Source organism: Marmota flaviventris, chromosome 2 (genome assembly GCF_047511675.1).
Source record: "Marmota flaviventris isolate mMarFla1 chromosome 2, mMarFla1.hap1, whole genome shotgun sequence".
Taxonomy (NCBI): Eukaryota; Metazoa; Chordata; class Mammalia; order Rodentia; family Sciuridae; genus Marmota; species Marmota flaviventris.
Genome location: NC_092499.1, coordinates 121,835,490 through 121,850,801, shown reverse-complemented (window position 1 = coordinate 121,850,801; position 15,312 = coordinate 121,835,490). Strand labels below are relative to the sequence as shown.

General features: G+C 36.3%; 1 protein-coding gene across 2 annotated transcripts in view; it reads right to left on the bottom strand.

Moving 5' to 3' along the window:
- Etfa (electron transfer flavoprotein subunit alpha) overlaps positions 1-15,312 on the bottom strand; it is an 84,203-nt gene that overhangs the window by 68,060 nt on the left and 831 nt on the right. The gene's annotated exons all lie outside the window — the stretch shown is intronic.

The following is a 15,312-nucleotide window of genomic DNA, read 5'->3' as shown; positions in this document are numbered from 1 at the left end:
TAGTATGAAATTTACTCAAAGCTAGAAACTTACAAGGAGGGTCTGAAGGCAAGCCAGAAATAAGACAATGGATAATACTGGTTACACAACTAATATGCAGTTTTCATAAAATTATGCTTTTTTCATTTATTATATTATAAATATCAATTGCTATGTTATCATATTCTTCACCTTTTTGTTATCATAGTATATAGGCTTACCAGTGTAAGATCTGGATTATTCACAATATTTTATTATTATAAGCAATGTAGAGAAGACAATCCTCTTAAGTAAATGTTTGTACTCAACCTCAACAGATGAAATTTCCTTCTGGTGTAGAACGGCCCTTCCTCTGACTGGAACTTGGCCAGTTTACTTATTCTGGAAGCTTTGATTTCCTAAGCCAGATTCTGTCCAACCTGCAGCAAGATGGATACCTCATTTCCCTAAACTACTTATCCCTACCACTTCATCCCCAGCCTTCTACACTTGCTTAACCCCCAAAGAACCAAGATCACGGCTAGGGCCCGAGACCCTGGGACATGCAACAAGAGGTAGAAATGCTTCAGGGTCACACTATCCTGAGGATGGGAGAAGAAAGAAGACATCATAGCAGGATGCACCAGAGGAAGCAGTCACTACATTGTGGTACCAGTAGATGTCTTTTCTTATCTTTTTCTCACCTTATTGTTTACTCAAAGGTAGCAAGGAAAGGACAGAAAATAAGAATTGCTTACTGCCAAATCAAGTTCCTGTTTATAGAACTTTTTTCTTTTTTTACAAATAAAAAATTTCTAGTAAGAAAGGAGGCAGCTCAAATTAAAAATTAGAAATCTACGGGGCTGGGGATGTGGCTCAAGCGGTAGCGCGCTTGCCCAGCATGCGCGGGGTGCTGGGTTTGATCCTCAGCACCACATAAAAATAAAATAAAGATGTTGTGTCCACCTAAAACTAAAAAATAAATATTTTTTTTTAAAATAGAAATCTTTATGCACATCTCAAGATTCCTTTCTTGCTGGGTGCAGTGGGACACACCTGTAATCCCAACAACTCAAGAGGCTGAGGCAGGAGGATCACAAGTTCCATGTCAGCCTCAGCAACTTAGCAAGGCCCTGTCTCAAAAAATAAAAAGGACTGGGGCGGTGGCTCAGTAGTAAAGTGCCCCTGGGTTCAATCCCTAGTACCTTGCCCCCCCCCCAATTCCTTTCTTAAGACAAATTCCCAGAAATAGCAGATTAAGAAGTATAGGCAAGCTTTCAAGGCTTTTTATAAAGACTGATACAAATGGTTTCTCAAAACTCTTGTATTAGCCAGGCCTGTAATCCCAGCACACAGGAGGCTGAGGCAAGAGGATCATAAGTTTGAGGCCACCTGGGCAACTTAGTGAGACCCTACCTCAAAAATAAATTAAAAACTGGGCTGGGGTTATGGCTCAGCGGTAGAGTGCTTGCTGAGCATGTGCAAGACTTTGGGTTCAATCCTCAGCACCATATAAAAATAGTAAGTAAAATAAAGGTATTGTGTCCAACTACAATTAAAAATTAAAATTCGTTAATTAATTAAAAATGTCAACAGTGGAGCTCAGTGGTAAAGTGCCCCAGTGTAGGGATTAGGGGGTGTTTGCCAATTCATAAGAATTCACAATTTCTAGAATGGAAAGAAGTTCTTGGAAAGCAAATACCATACCTGTTCATTTTTCTAGGCTCAATATCTAATACAATGTTACTTTTAAAATTTACATCTGAAGAATTAATTATATATTTTTTCTCTTTTAAGCAGAAGAGCACAATATAAAAGACTTTCTAATTAAGAACCAATAACATAACTTATGATTTGACTATTTCACAAGAATTGCTAGTAACTATTACCAATATATATCAGACATCATATTTTTTATTATGTATCACACATCATTTACCATAAAAATTATGAGATTTCCATCACCATTTGAAGAATAAATCCAAGATTTGGTGGCAGAAGGCCCATATTTGCTGAAAATTATAGTTCTATCATAAAATAAGTTGGGTACTTCTCATAAGGAAGTGTGAGACTTTTTTAAACTTCCAGTGAGAGTTGCATATGCTTTTTAAAAGATTGTTCAAAATTCAATTTCTAAGTAAACAATGAAATAAAATAGCTGAGAACCCTTTCACATCAGGCACAGTGGCATATGCCTGTAATCTCAGTGATTCAAGAGGCTGAGTCAGGAGGATCACAAATTTGAGGCCAGCTTCAGCAACTTAGCAAGACCCTGTCTCAAACAAAAAATAAAAAAGGCCTGGGGATGTAGCTTGGTGGTAAAGCATCCCTGGGTTCAATCCCCAGAAACAAAACAAAACAAAAAGCCAACCCTCAGTTCATCTAGCAGATCAGATTTTTACTAAAAATCCTACATACATCAAAAGGGCATGCTAATCAGTTGACTTCTTTATTTTGTGTGTGTGTGTGTGTGTGTGTGTGTGTGTGTGTGTGTGAGAGAGAGAGAGAGAGAGAGAGAGAGAGAGAGAGAGTTGTTTTCTTTTTAGTACCAGAAATTCAACCCAGAGGCATTCATCAACTGATTCCCATCCCCACCCCTTTTTTTTATATTTTTATTTAGAGACAGGGTCCCTTTGAGTTTCTTAGGGTCTCATTAATTTGACGATGCTGGCTTTTAACTCATTCTCTTCATGAGTCCTGAGATTTTTAAATGTAGGGGAAGCAGTATCTCAAATCCAGAACAAAAATCTGAAATCCAGAACTTCAGCTGAGCTCTCCATAGGTCTCAGAATAAACCCCTCAGTTGACTTCTTTATAATTTAAAAAATATTAAGCTTCCTTCTAAGTCAGTGTTTTACCTTTCTGTCCTCAGATCTTAATTATGTGGCTTAATTCAGCAGTTAGCTGTTGTATGGAGCCTAGTGATCTTTAAAATGTTAGTACTCAATCTGAAGCCTAATTTCCTCATATGAAATGGTGGAGGATGAACTAGATCATAAGTTTTCAAACTACCCTTCATAGAAGAGTTCCTGGAAGGCACCTCAGGAACCACTACACAGGTTAAGTTGGAACCAGGCAATCAGGGCTGCTAGAACACACCCCTCAGCTTTGTTTTAACCAGATGTATTAAATTAACAATTATAGAGCACTGTACAAAGTAGTTTTACTTTACAGGTAGTATCTTATTTAAAACACATAAAAACTCTATGATGCAAGTACTATAGCCTGACTTTACAAAGGAGGAAACCGAACTTTTGTGTGGTTACATATCTAGGAAGCATATTCTAACTCCAGGTAGTTTGACTCCAGTGTTTGGGTTCTTAATTATTAGCTCACATCAAAGTACCACCATTTATAGCTGTTTTAAATATGAGACCTATAAGATTTCACTTGGCAAATATGTTCCTGCTTTTTTAAAAAATATTTTTTAGTTATACATGGACACAATATCTTTATTTTGTTTATTTGCTTTTTTTTTTTATGTTGAGCTGAGGATCGAACCCAGGGTCTCACACGTGCAAGGTGAGCACTCTACCGCTAAGCCACAACCCCACCCCTGTTCCTGCTTTAACAACAACAAAAAAAATAGCACTGGCCAGGCACGGTGGCGTAACCCTGTAATCCCAGCAATTCTGGAGACTGAGGCAGGATGATCACAAGTTCGAGGCCAGCCTCGCAATTTAGCAAGACCCTGTCTCAAAATTAAAAAAAAATAAAAAGGGCTGTGAATGTAGCTCAGTGGTAAAGTGCCCCTGGGTTCAATTTCTACTACCAAAAAGAAAAAATAAAATAAAGTAAAATAAAATAACAATAAGAAGAAGAAAGGAAAATATCAGGTTATATTTCTATCTAATAATCTTCTGTCACTCAAAAATCCTATTTTAAGTACAAGAGTAGTACAGAATAAAGAGTCAACAAATACAATTCATTACTGAAAAAGCTGTAAAGCAAAATTATTTTTCATTTTATTATTTTATGACCCACTGCCTCTCTATTCTTTAGGACCCTCTTAGTTATAGGAGGCCAGGGGCAGTGGCACATGCCTGTAATCCTAGTGACACGGGAGACTGACACAGGAGGATCGCAAGTTCAAAGCCAGCCTCAGCAACTTAGCAAGGCTGTAGGTAACTTACTGAGACCCTATCTCAAAATAAGAAATAAAAAGGGCTAGGGATGTGGCTCAGTGGTAAAGCACCCTGGTTCAATTCCTAGTACCAAAACAAACAAACAAACAATGGTTATAGGAGGAAAGACAGCCAAATTCTTAAACTTCAAAGATAACTACTGAAATACTTAACAATGTGACTGCCCAGAAAAGGAATCCCAATCTCTTCAAAACAGTGCTTATTAAATTAAAATATATTAATGCAGGTCAGTGACATCCATAAATTTTTGGTCACTGGCCTTACCGGAGTCCACAAAACTTGCCTTAGCAATATTACTATGCCTTCTTTGTCAGCATTCTCACCCTCCATGTCAACTATTTCAAATATCCTGATGTTTCTCAAGCTGCCAACCATTATGCACCTACTTTAAGAGAGCCTCACCTCCTCCTTCTCAATGAACCTAAAGCCAACATCAGAACCTGCTTCTCCTCCTGACAGAACACAGAGATTCCTGACCCTGCCCTATTACAATGGAAACAGGAGGGTCCTCCCTTCCTCCTGGGTCTTAATCCCTTCACCTGGGCTCTAGATATCATTCTTACAAATCTACTCAGATGTCTTTCTGCAATTCCCACTCAGCACTGTAGTGTTTCCAATCTTGCCCTTACCTCTCCTTCCTTCTCATCAACTTTGAAACCTGTTTGAGGCTCTCCCAATTTTAAAGAACTCCTGTCTTAAAGCCACTGCCCCACATTCCACTCTAGCCACTACCTTCTCTAATCCCTCATGTTTCATCATGCCTCAATTACTTGCATCTGGTTCCCGCCCCCTCACCAAAAGTACCAACACTTTTCAAGCTTTGCCTTACTTGTTCTCACTAATGTTTTAAATTATTGACTATTTCCTTCTGCAATCCATGGCTTAATTTACCACCTATATGAGAATGACTTCCATATTTTGCACATCTGTGTATATCTCCAGTTCAAATCTCTTTCCTAAGTGCTACAGACCTATAATTGGTTACATCTGCACATGTAAGTGCTCACTCTGCCCGTCTCATCAAAACATTTTCCAACTCAGCAAATCCTAACCTTACCTCATCTTTCCCCCATGTTCCTCCAGCCCCGCCCCATAATTCCTCTCTTCCAACTTCTTCAAGGGATGCACCACTCTCTACCAAGCTGTCCAAACCATGATCTCACCCCTCACATATGATCAGCCTCTGAAATCATAATAATTCTTCCTGCTAAATGGGGCATCTTCCATATTCATTAGTCCTTTCCATCATCAATACCAATATGCCATTATTCCTCTATTATTCTGAAAGTTTCCCAACCCAATTTTGCCCCCTCCAATCCATTTCTCTTTTCATAATACAAATATAATATGTTATTCCCCTGCTGAAAACACTTCAGTTGTTTCCTGTCCCCTGAGCATATGGTAAACTAGACTCCTCAGGTTGATTTACCAGGAATTGATTCTGTGGCCTGATCTACCTCCCTAGCCATACATACTTCACTCATTTACACCTTATTTTCAGCTACCTAAACTCAACCCTGCTCTCTCTGACTTCAAGTCTTCCAACATATTATTCCCTCTGCCTAGAGGGCCTCTTACCCTGTTACCTGATTAGCCTTTAATTAGTTATTCTTAAGTTTTCTGCTTAAAGTACAATTCCTCCTAAAAGCCTTCATACGACTGCAGTGGTAAAGAGCACAGACTGTGTTATCCTGCCCAGGTCTCAATCTCATCTCTACCATCGCTTCTCTTTGCCTCAGTTTCCTATAAAATGGGGATATGATGATCTCACATAATTGTTGTGAGGATTAAATTAGTAAATGTAAAGATTTTAGAATACTGCCAGGAAGTATTAAATGCTTATTAAACATTAGCTACAAATAAAGCTTTTTTTGGATCTCCTACAACTAGTTAGCTGTGCTAGCACCAAATGGTACCCATATTTGCCTTCATTATAGCACTTACACAATTGCACTATACTCATTTGATGAACTTATCTTCCCCATCTGATATTGACTATAGGGTCATGTTTGATTTTTCTAATATTAACACAAGTCTCTACTTCAGTATCCAGCACAGAGCAGATGTCTAAAGAATGAACAGAATATCTTTCTAAAATTTTCTTCACTAAAATAATGGGAAGAAAAGCCAGTGACTGAGGGGAGATATTTGCAAAAGACATTCAACAGAGGACTGCTATCTAACTAAAACACACAAAGAACTCTTAAAACTCAAAAGTAAGAAACAACTTCATTTTAAAATGGGCAAAGTAAGGCTGGAGATGTAGCTCATAATAGAGCAACTGTTTTGCATGCACAAGGCCCTGGTTTCAATCTCCAAAAATAGCCAAAAAGGGGGCAAAGGAAGTGAAAAGACACCTCACCAAAGATATACAGATGGCTGGTAAGCATATGAAAGATGCTCAACATCATATGTCATTACAGAATTGTAGATTAAAACAATGAGACGACTATACACTTATTAAAATGGCAGAAATCGGGGCTGGGGTTGTGGCTCAGCAGTAGAGCACTCCCCCTAGCACATGCAAGACACTGGGTTCCATCCTCAGCACCATATAAAAAAATTAAAAAAAAATAAAGGTATTGGGGCTGGGGATGTGGCTCAAGTGGTAACGCGCTCTCCTGGCATGCGCAGGGCTCTGGGTTCGAGCCTGAGCACCACATAAAATAAAATACAGATGTTGTGTCCACCGAAAACTGAAAAATAAATATTAAAAAATTTTCTCTCTCTCTCTTTAAAAAAAAAATAAAGGTATTGTACCCAACTATAATGAAAATTTTTTTTAAAATGGCAAAAATCCAAACACTGAACACCAAATGCTGTCAAGTATGTGGAACGGAAGCAACTCTCATAAATTTCTATAGGAATGAAAAATGGTATAGCCACTTTGGAAGATAGTTTGGTACTTTCTTATACAACTAAACATACTCTTGACATACAATCTAACAATTACACTCCTTGGGACTTATCCCAAATGAGTTGAAAATTTATGTCCACACAAAAATCTTCACACATTCATTTATAACTACCAAAAATAGAAAGCAACCGAGATGTTTTTAATAGGAAAAAAAAAAACTATGGTACATTCATACTACAGAATATTATTCAAAAGTAAAAAGAAATGTGCTATCAAGTCATGAAAAGACTTGGAAGAACCTTAAATGCATACTGCTTAGTGAAAGAAGCCAGTCTCAAAAGACTACATGCTGCATTATTCCAACCATATGACATTTTGGAAAAAGTAAAGCTATGGGAACAGCGATAGGATCAGTGATTGCCATGGTTTACAGGGACAGAGGGATAAATAGGCAGAACACAGAGGATTTTTAGGACAGTGAAACTATTTTATCTGATACTTCTGATGTAGATAACATGTCATTATACATTTGTTCAAACCCATGGAAGGTACAACACCAAGAATGAACCCTAATGTAAACTACAGGCTTTGCATAACAACAATGTCAATGTAGGTTCATAGCTATGACAAATGTACAACTCTGATGCTATATATTGACAGTGGGGATGGTAATGGGTGTGTGGGTCAAGAATATATGAGAATTCTCTGAACTTTGATCAGATTTTGCTGTCAACCTGAAATTTCTTTAAGAAATAATCTACTTTTAAAAACACGTTGGTGATAGCTGAGCATGGTGGCACATGCCTGAAATTCAAAAACTTAGTAGGCTGAGGCAAGATAATCACAACTTAGAGGTCAACCTCTGCAACTTACCAAGACCCCCCCCAGCATCTTAGCAAGACTTTGTCTCAAAATAAAAAATAAAAAGTTCTTTTGAGACTAGCTTTTTTCACTAAGCAGAATGCATTTAAGGTTCTTCCGTGTAGCTTAGTGGTAAAGTGCCCCTGAATTCAATCCCCAGTACAAAAATTTAAAAAAAAAAAAAAAAACTTTATTGTTTTAAAAACATTATTTTAATAATTTTACTCTATAAATTGAGCTGTAAAAAGCAATTTTAAGACTCTAATTCAGCCATACTTCAACACTACTCCTTTGAACCACAGAGAATAACTAAAATTACTTAATTTTTTGAAAAATGATTACAGCTAGTACAACTGTATACACAGAAGTAAGAAATTGATTCATTATATACTGTGGATGCTTATAAATGTTTGTCACCACCTTTCAGTTATCTTCCTTTTGTATGTAGCAGGGTTGGTGCTGAGAGCAAATTCTTGAGACCTACAACGATCAAGGAATACGACTGGGCAGTGGGAGAAGCTGAACTGCACTACTGTCAAAACAAAGACTGCAGCTGATCCCAAGGGATTGTTGAAGCTGGGATGAGCCCTCAGAGATGGTAATTGAAACAGGAGAGGTCGGAGATTTTCCTTTTCATATTATGTCTAGTTATTCTAGAACTATTTTTTCCTAATTTCCAGGGTTGCTTCAATGTGTTTCATATTACTTTAGATAGAATCCACATGGGTATAAGTCTTTGTTTTTAATTTTGAATAATCAAACTAATAGGCTTTCATTTTTTTTCTACTTCAACAGAAGTAGAAACGATACCGTATTTAAAAAAGTAAAATACATATCTAATAAGAACACATATGAGGAGCTGGGGTTGTGGCTCAGTGTTACAGTGCTTGCCTAGCATGTGTGAGGCACTGGGCTCAATCCTCAGTACCACATAAAAAATAAATAAAGATATTGTGTCCATCTACAACTTAAAAAAACAACAACACATATGATATGAACAGAACCAAAACAATGATAAAGTGATTTAAGATAGATAAAATTCAAAAAACAAAATGACATTTTTAATCTAAAGAAAATCCTTCACCCTTATCCTACAATAAACAGTTTGAAGGACCTTAATTTACAAAGTACTTTCTTTTTTTAAAATTTATTTTTATTAGTTCTAATCAGTTATACATGACAGCAGAAAGCTCTTGGATTCATTGTACACAAATGGAGCACAATTTTTCACTTCTCTGGTTGTACATGAAGTAGAGTCACACCATTCATGCAATCATATGTGTACCTAGGGTAATGATGTCCATCTCATTCCACCATCTTTCCTACCCTCATAAGCCCTCCCCCTCCTTCCCTCTGCTCAATCCAAAGGTTCCTCCATTCCTCCCATGGCCTACAAAGTACTTTCACAGAGATGCTTTACTTTTTCCAGCTTCCTAACAAAATTGACCCTCTCCCTATCTTATGCTCCCCAAATGCCATATTCATTCTTACTCAATACTGACCACACTCAATATGTTTATTATCTGTCTTCAATCTATTTGCAGCACAAGGGCAGGGACAAGGGACTTGTTCTCCACTGTGATCTCAGTACCTACCTTTGAGCCTGGCCCACAACTGGCACTCAATGAATGCTTAGAGACTACATAAAAAGTTTTCCTAAATAATCAAAAACTAAAAAGCAATTATTCCTATTGAAAACCATCTACACACACTTAAGGGCACCTCAGCAGTACATAAACTTGTTAAATCACTAAAACAGAAACCCCATTTGCTTTTAGAGAATTATTTAGACTACTAAATAGACTTGGTTCCAAATAGCAAAATGTGAAAATTTTTCTTCTGTTTACCAGCTGCATACCTTTTTAAAATTGATGGGCCTTTACGTGATAGCATACTTCTTGAGGTTAGGGTTTAAAGAGGTCATAATTCTCTCTGCACCCTTTCAGAGACAAACCACTTAAAAATAACACCCATAGACACCAATTCTATTGCCTCACCTCCCTTCTTCTGTTTTACTAACAGCACCCTGGCTTTCAGTTGTAACACAACACTGAATCTGACCTCTTCAAAGTCACCAAGAACCATACTAAAGTCAAGTCTAATGAATACATTTGGCCCTTCTCTTATTTAACCTCAATAGTTCTTGACACAGTTTTTTTTTTTTTAATTTAGTGCTTTATTAGTACCAGGAAATTTCTTATATAGAATCAAATAATAGCTGTCAATCCTGTCCTTAAATATATTACAGATTATATGAACCTTATTTTTCTAATGATTTCAATTATAATTTCAAAATTCTAATTTCTGAATTTCTTGACACAGTTTTTACTTCTACAGTTCTTTAAGAGTTCTTCCTGTGACTTTAACCTCATGTTCATGCAATTAACTACCACAGATGTTGGAAGAAGAAAAAACAGCTGGAGTCCAACTCCCTACTTCACCCTGACAAACCCATTCATAACCTAAGTAGCTAGAATAATTTTAGCTTACTTCCCAGCAACCATCTTTGAAAACTAAGTGGGATGAGGGACTAGGATGGGGGAGGTGGAGGAATGTTTTTTTGCTTCTTAATTAAAAAAAAAACAGTTATAAGCTATAAAATCTTTCAAAGTTCTTCTCAAAAGAATAAATCATGGGCTGGGGATGTGGCTCAAGCGGTAGCGAGCTCGCCTGGCATGCGTGTGGCCCGGGTTCAATCCTCAGCACCACATACAAACAAAGATACTGTGTCCGCCGAAAACTAAATATATATATATATATATATATATATATATATATATATAAACTCTCTCTCAAAAAAATGTTAAAAAAAGAATAAATCATATAATTAAAGTTACCTATCCCTATTTTAACATTTCATAATAATAAAATGTATATTGCATTTCTATACTTAAACTAAATACTTTAACCTCCTTAGTAATAAAATATAGCACCTTTAATCATAACTAGAAACATCATATGACATTGATTACAATATTAAAAACATAGTCAATTTACTTCATTTTAAAATCAGACAAGACTCTTAGACACATTGGCAGGCAGCATAATTTTACTAAATTCACCTTATGCAATAAATTTTCTTTTAGAGCCACACCAAAATTGGCTCTCTTTCTTCTTTCAAAAGAAATTAAAATATGCATGTGAATTAGAGTTAAATCTCATTCATCAACATTAAACAGTAGACTCTGAAAACTATCATGTTCCTTTTCACGAGTTTCACAGCTTTTCAGTAATGATAGATATTCCTTCCCATCTGCCTAAGGACACTCAAATGACCCTGCAAGTATTGCTTCCCTCTCCACAGAATATTTATTTTTTACTTTTTGGCATCTTTTTATTAGTCATCAGATCCACTTAAAAATAAATCAACAAAATATAAATTTAGATTAGTCACCCTGCAAGAATATTAGTGACTAATTGTAGCTGGGCATGGTGATGCACACCTGTAATCCCAGAGACCTGGGAAGCTGAGGCAGGAGAATCACAAGTTCGAGACCAGCCTGGGCAACTTAGTAAGGTCCTGCCTCAACATAAAAAATAAAAAAGGTCTGGGAATGTAGCTCAGTGGCAGAGACCCTGGATTCAATCCCTAGTACTAACAAAAAAAAAAAAAAAAAAAGTTAACTAATTGCAATTTCAATTGTCTGCCTCTCTATTTTCTCCTTAGTGTGTTCTCCAGCTCTATATTATAGATGTAATAACCACCTTTGTTAACAACTGACTTTGGGGATCCCTCCCCAAGACGAAGGACATTGCTTGGTAGCACAAATCAATCAAAACTGGAAACAGAATATAGATACTAAACATAAGTCATTTAACTTACATTCTAAAAGTTTAATAATTTTTCTTTTTTAATTTTTTGAAAAATTATAGTTTTTTAAAAAAACAAGCTTCTAGAACTCATAAAAGAATTCAGCAAAGTAGCAGGATATAAAATTAACACCCATAAATCAACTGCATTCCTACACACCAATAATGAATCAGCTGAAAGAGAAGTTAGGAAAACTCTCCCATTCACGACACCCTCAAAAAAATATAAAATACTTGGAAATAAATCTAACAAAAGAGGTGAAACACCTTTATAATGAAAGCTACAGAATACTAAAGAAAGAAATTCAAGAAGAACTTAAAAGATGGCAAGATCTCCCATGTTCTTGGATAGGCAGAATTAATATCGTAAAAATGGCCATACCACCAAAAGCGCTCACTATACAGATTGAATGCAATTTCTTTTCTTTTTCTTTTTTTAAGAGAGACAGAGGAGAGAGAGAGAGAGAGAGAGAGAGAGAGAGAGAGAGAGAGAGAGAGAAAGAGAGAGAGAGAGAATTTTTTTAATATTTATTTTTCAGTTTTTCGGTGGACACAACATCTTTATGTGGTGCTAAGGATCGAACCCAGCGCCCCAAGCATGCCAGGCGAGCGCATTACAGCTTGAGCCACATCCCAAGCCCCGAATGCAATTTCTATTAAAGTTCCAATGATGTTCCTCATAAAAATAGAAAAAGCAGTCATGAAATTCATTTGGAAAAATAGGAGGCCCAGAATAATCAAAGCAATCCTCAGCAAGAAAAGTGAAGCAGGAGCGTCACAATACCAGACCTTCAATTATACTATAGAGCTCCAGTAACAAAAACAGCATGGTATTGGCACCAAAACAGACATGAAGACCAATGGTATAAAAGAGAGGACACAGAGACAAACTCATATACATACAGTTATCTCATACTAGACAAAGATGTCATAAACATACTTTGGAGAAAAGATAGCCTCTCAACAAATGGTGCTGAGAAAACTGAAAATCCATATGTGAGAGAATGAAATTTAACCCCTATGTTTAATCCTCAGCATCAGATAAAAATAAATAAATAAAATAAAAGTATTGTATTCATCTACAACTAAAAATATTTTTAAAAAATCACAGGGCTGAGGTTGTGGCTTGGTGGTAGAGTGTTCACCTAGCATGTGTGAGGCAACAGGTTCAATCCTCAGCACCACATAAAAAAAAATAAATGAATAAAATAAAGGTATTGTGTCCGTCTATAACTAAAAAAAAAAGAGCTTAAAAAATAAATCAAATTGAACTTATATTATTTTCAAAACATAATAATCCCACTTTGAGGATCAAAATAAATACAGGTAAAAAGAGATGATAACTTACTAAATAAGAATTCCTGAATCCTTAAATACATAAATAAGCAAGAAGGGACTGTTCCTCAGAATAGAATACTAACTAATAAATGTAAACAGTGGAATTAGAAAAATCACCATTTTGCATCACAGCAATAATTTCTCAGGCAAGATTCATCAACAAATCCTAAGACTAGTAGGTGATATTCATGAGAGTTACATAGTTTCAATGTATCTCCCCACCTAGTAAAATTACAGAGAAGGAGTTATTACTTGACAGTGTAGAAACTTGGCAAACAACTTGCTACCTACGTGACTAAAGTTAACATCACCAGTAATGGGACAAACTAACGCCAAGTGCCTCTTAATATGATGCACTGAGACAGAATGTTACTTTAGTGACATCCCTGCCAAGAGTACATGGCCAGAGTCTAAACATGAGGGAAATACCAAACAAAACAAAGTTGGGGGCTGGGGTTGTAGCTCAGTGGTAGAGCACTTGCCTAACACTTGTGAAGCACTGGGTTCAATCCTCAGGACCACATAAAAATAAATAAACAAAATAAAGGTACTGTGTCCATCTGCAACTAAAAATATATATTTTTTAAAAAACTAAGTTGGGTAACAGTCTACAAAATAGAAGACCTGTACTCTTCAAAAATATCAATGTCATCAAAGTCAAAGAAAGGCTGGAGAAATTTTCTAACAAAGACTAAAGGGACAAGAAAACCACATGCAAGACATCTGGACCATACCTTAGACCATAAAAACAAAAATTGCTAAACAATATAAACAAGGTTGGCAAAAGATGAATGTAGATGAGAACATTGTATCACTGTTACCTTTCTGATTTTTCCAATTATACTATGGTTATGAAACTGAAACCTTTGTTCTTTTGATATACCCTCTGAATCACTTAGGAGGAAAGGGTATATCTGCATTATAATTTCAAGTACTTTTGAAAAATAAGTTATATTATTTAATAATTATTAATAATTCCTGTCAATATATTTCCTGTATATATATGTAGCAAGAGAAAGCAAATGTGCCAAACTGTTAACCACTAGTGAACCTAGAAAGGGAATTCTGAGAATTCTTTGTACTATTCTTGCAAGTTTTCTCCAATTTTGAAATTACTTAAAAATTTAAAAAGCTAAATGTGTTATGTGTATCTACATGTCTGTATTAGAAGGGTTTCCACCATTTTTATATGCTTGAAATTCTAATCTAAAATATTCTTAATCAGTTTAGAGCAACTATTCTACTATTTGACTTCAAATTTTAAAAATAAGTCAAGGTCAAAGTCCTTGGCAAGCCACAAAAAAGATTTGGAAATACTGTCTATGTATATTGGCCAACTGTGTAGAATATTAAGAATTACTTAAACTAATCATTCCACTTTTTATTAGCTCTCCAAAATTACTGAGTCCTAAATTCCCTTACAACTATGCCACAAGTGCAATCTGCCCACAAAACTGCCTTCCAACTCCTACAGAGAGGTATTTTACAACTCTGTCTCTGGTTCTTGGAATTTTCCCCAAAACATGACATTTACTTCTGTCTAGATCTTTAAGGGGGTTAAAAAAAAAAAAAAAAGACTCCTGAGGGAAAAACAGGACTCTGAGGTGAAAGGTGTGAGTTGCTTGAACTTTTTGGAAGAGGTCAGGACTTTATGAAAGGAATAAGTACAAGGAAAAAAACTGTCTACAGACACCCCAAAAAGACCACCAACTATGGAAAAATCTCAGTGGTGCATGGGAAAATACATATACACTAAAAAAAAAAAAAAAAAAAAAAGTGTGTGTGTATGAAAGTTGCACAACATCAGGACATTTTTTAACCCAAAGTTAGCAATCTCTTTTACTGGTGATTGAACCCAAGGCCATGGACATGTTAGACAAGTGCTCTACCAAGGAGACACAGGCCCTTTATATTTTGAGACTAGGTTTCTTTAAATTGCCTAGGCTGGCATGGAACTTGAGGGTCTTTCTGCCCCAGACTCTCAAGTAGGTAGGATGACAAGCGTCCTAGCGAGTTTAGCAACCTAGCTTCTCATTTAACCTAAATGTAAATTATAAAACCCACAGAATCCACAATATAAATTGACTTGTAGTTTGTCAGTCTCCAATTACTGTTCTCCCACAGCATTAGGGCAAAAACATATTTCCTGTCAGTCCCTCTCACAACAACAAAAAGACATGATGCAGCTGGGGTTGTAGCTCAGTGGTAGAGCGCTTGCCTAGCATGCGTGAGGCCCTGGGTTCGAACCTCCACGCCACATAAAAATAAAGTATTGTGTCCATCCACAACAAAAAAGAAAAAGAAATGATGCAAACTCATGATTTGTCACTACCGAAAACATCA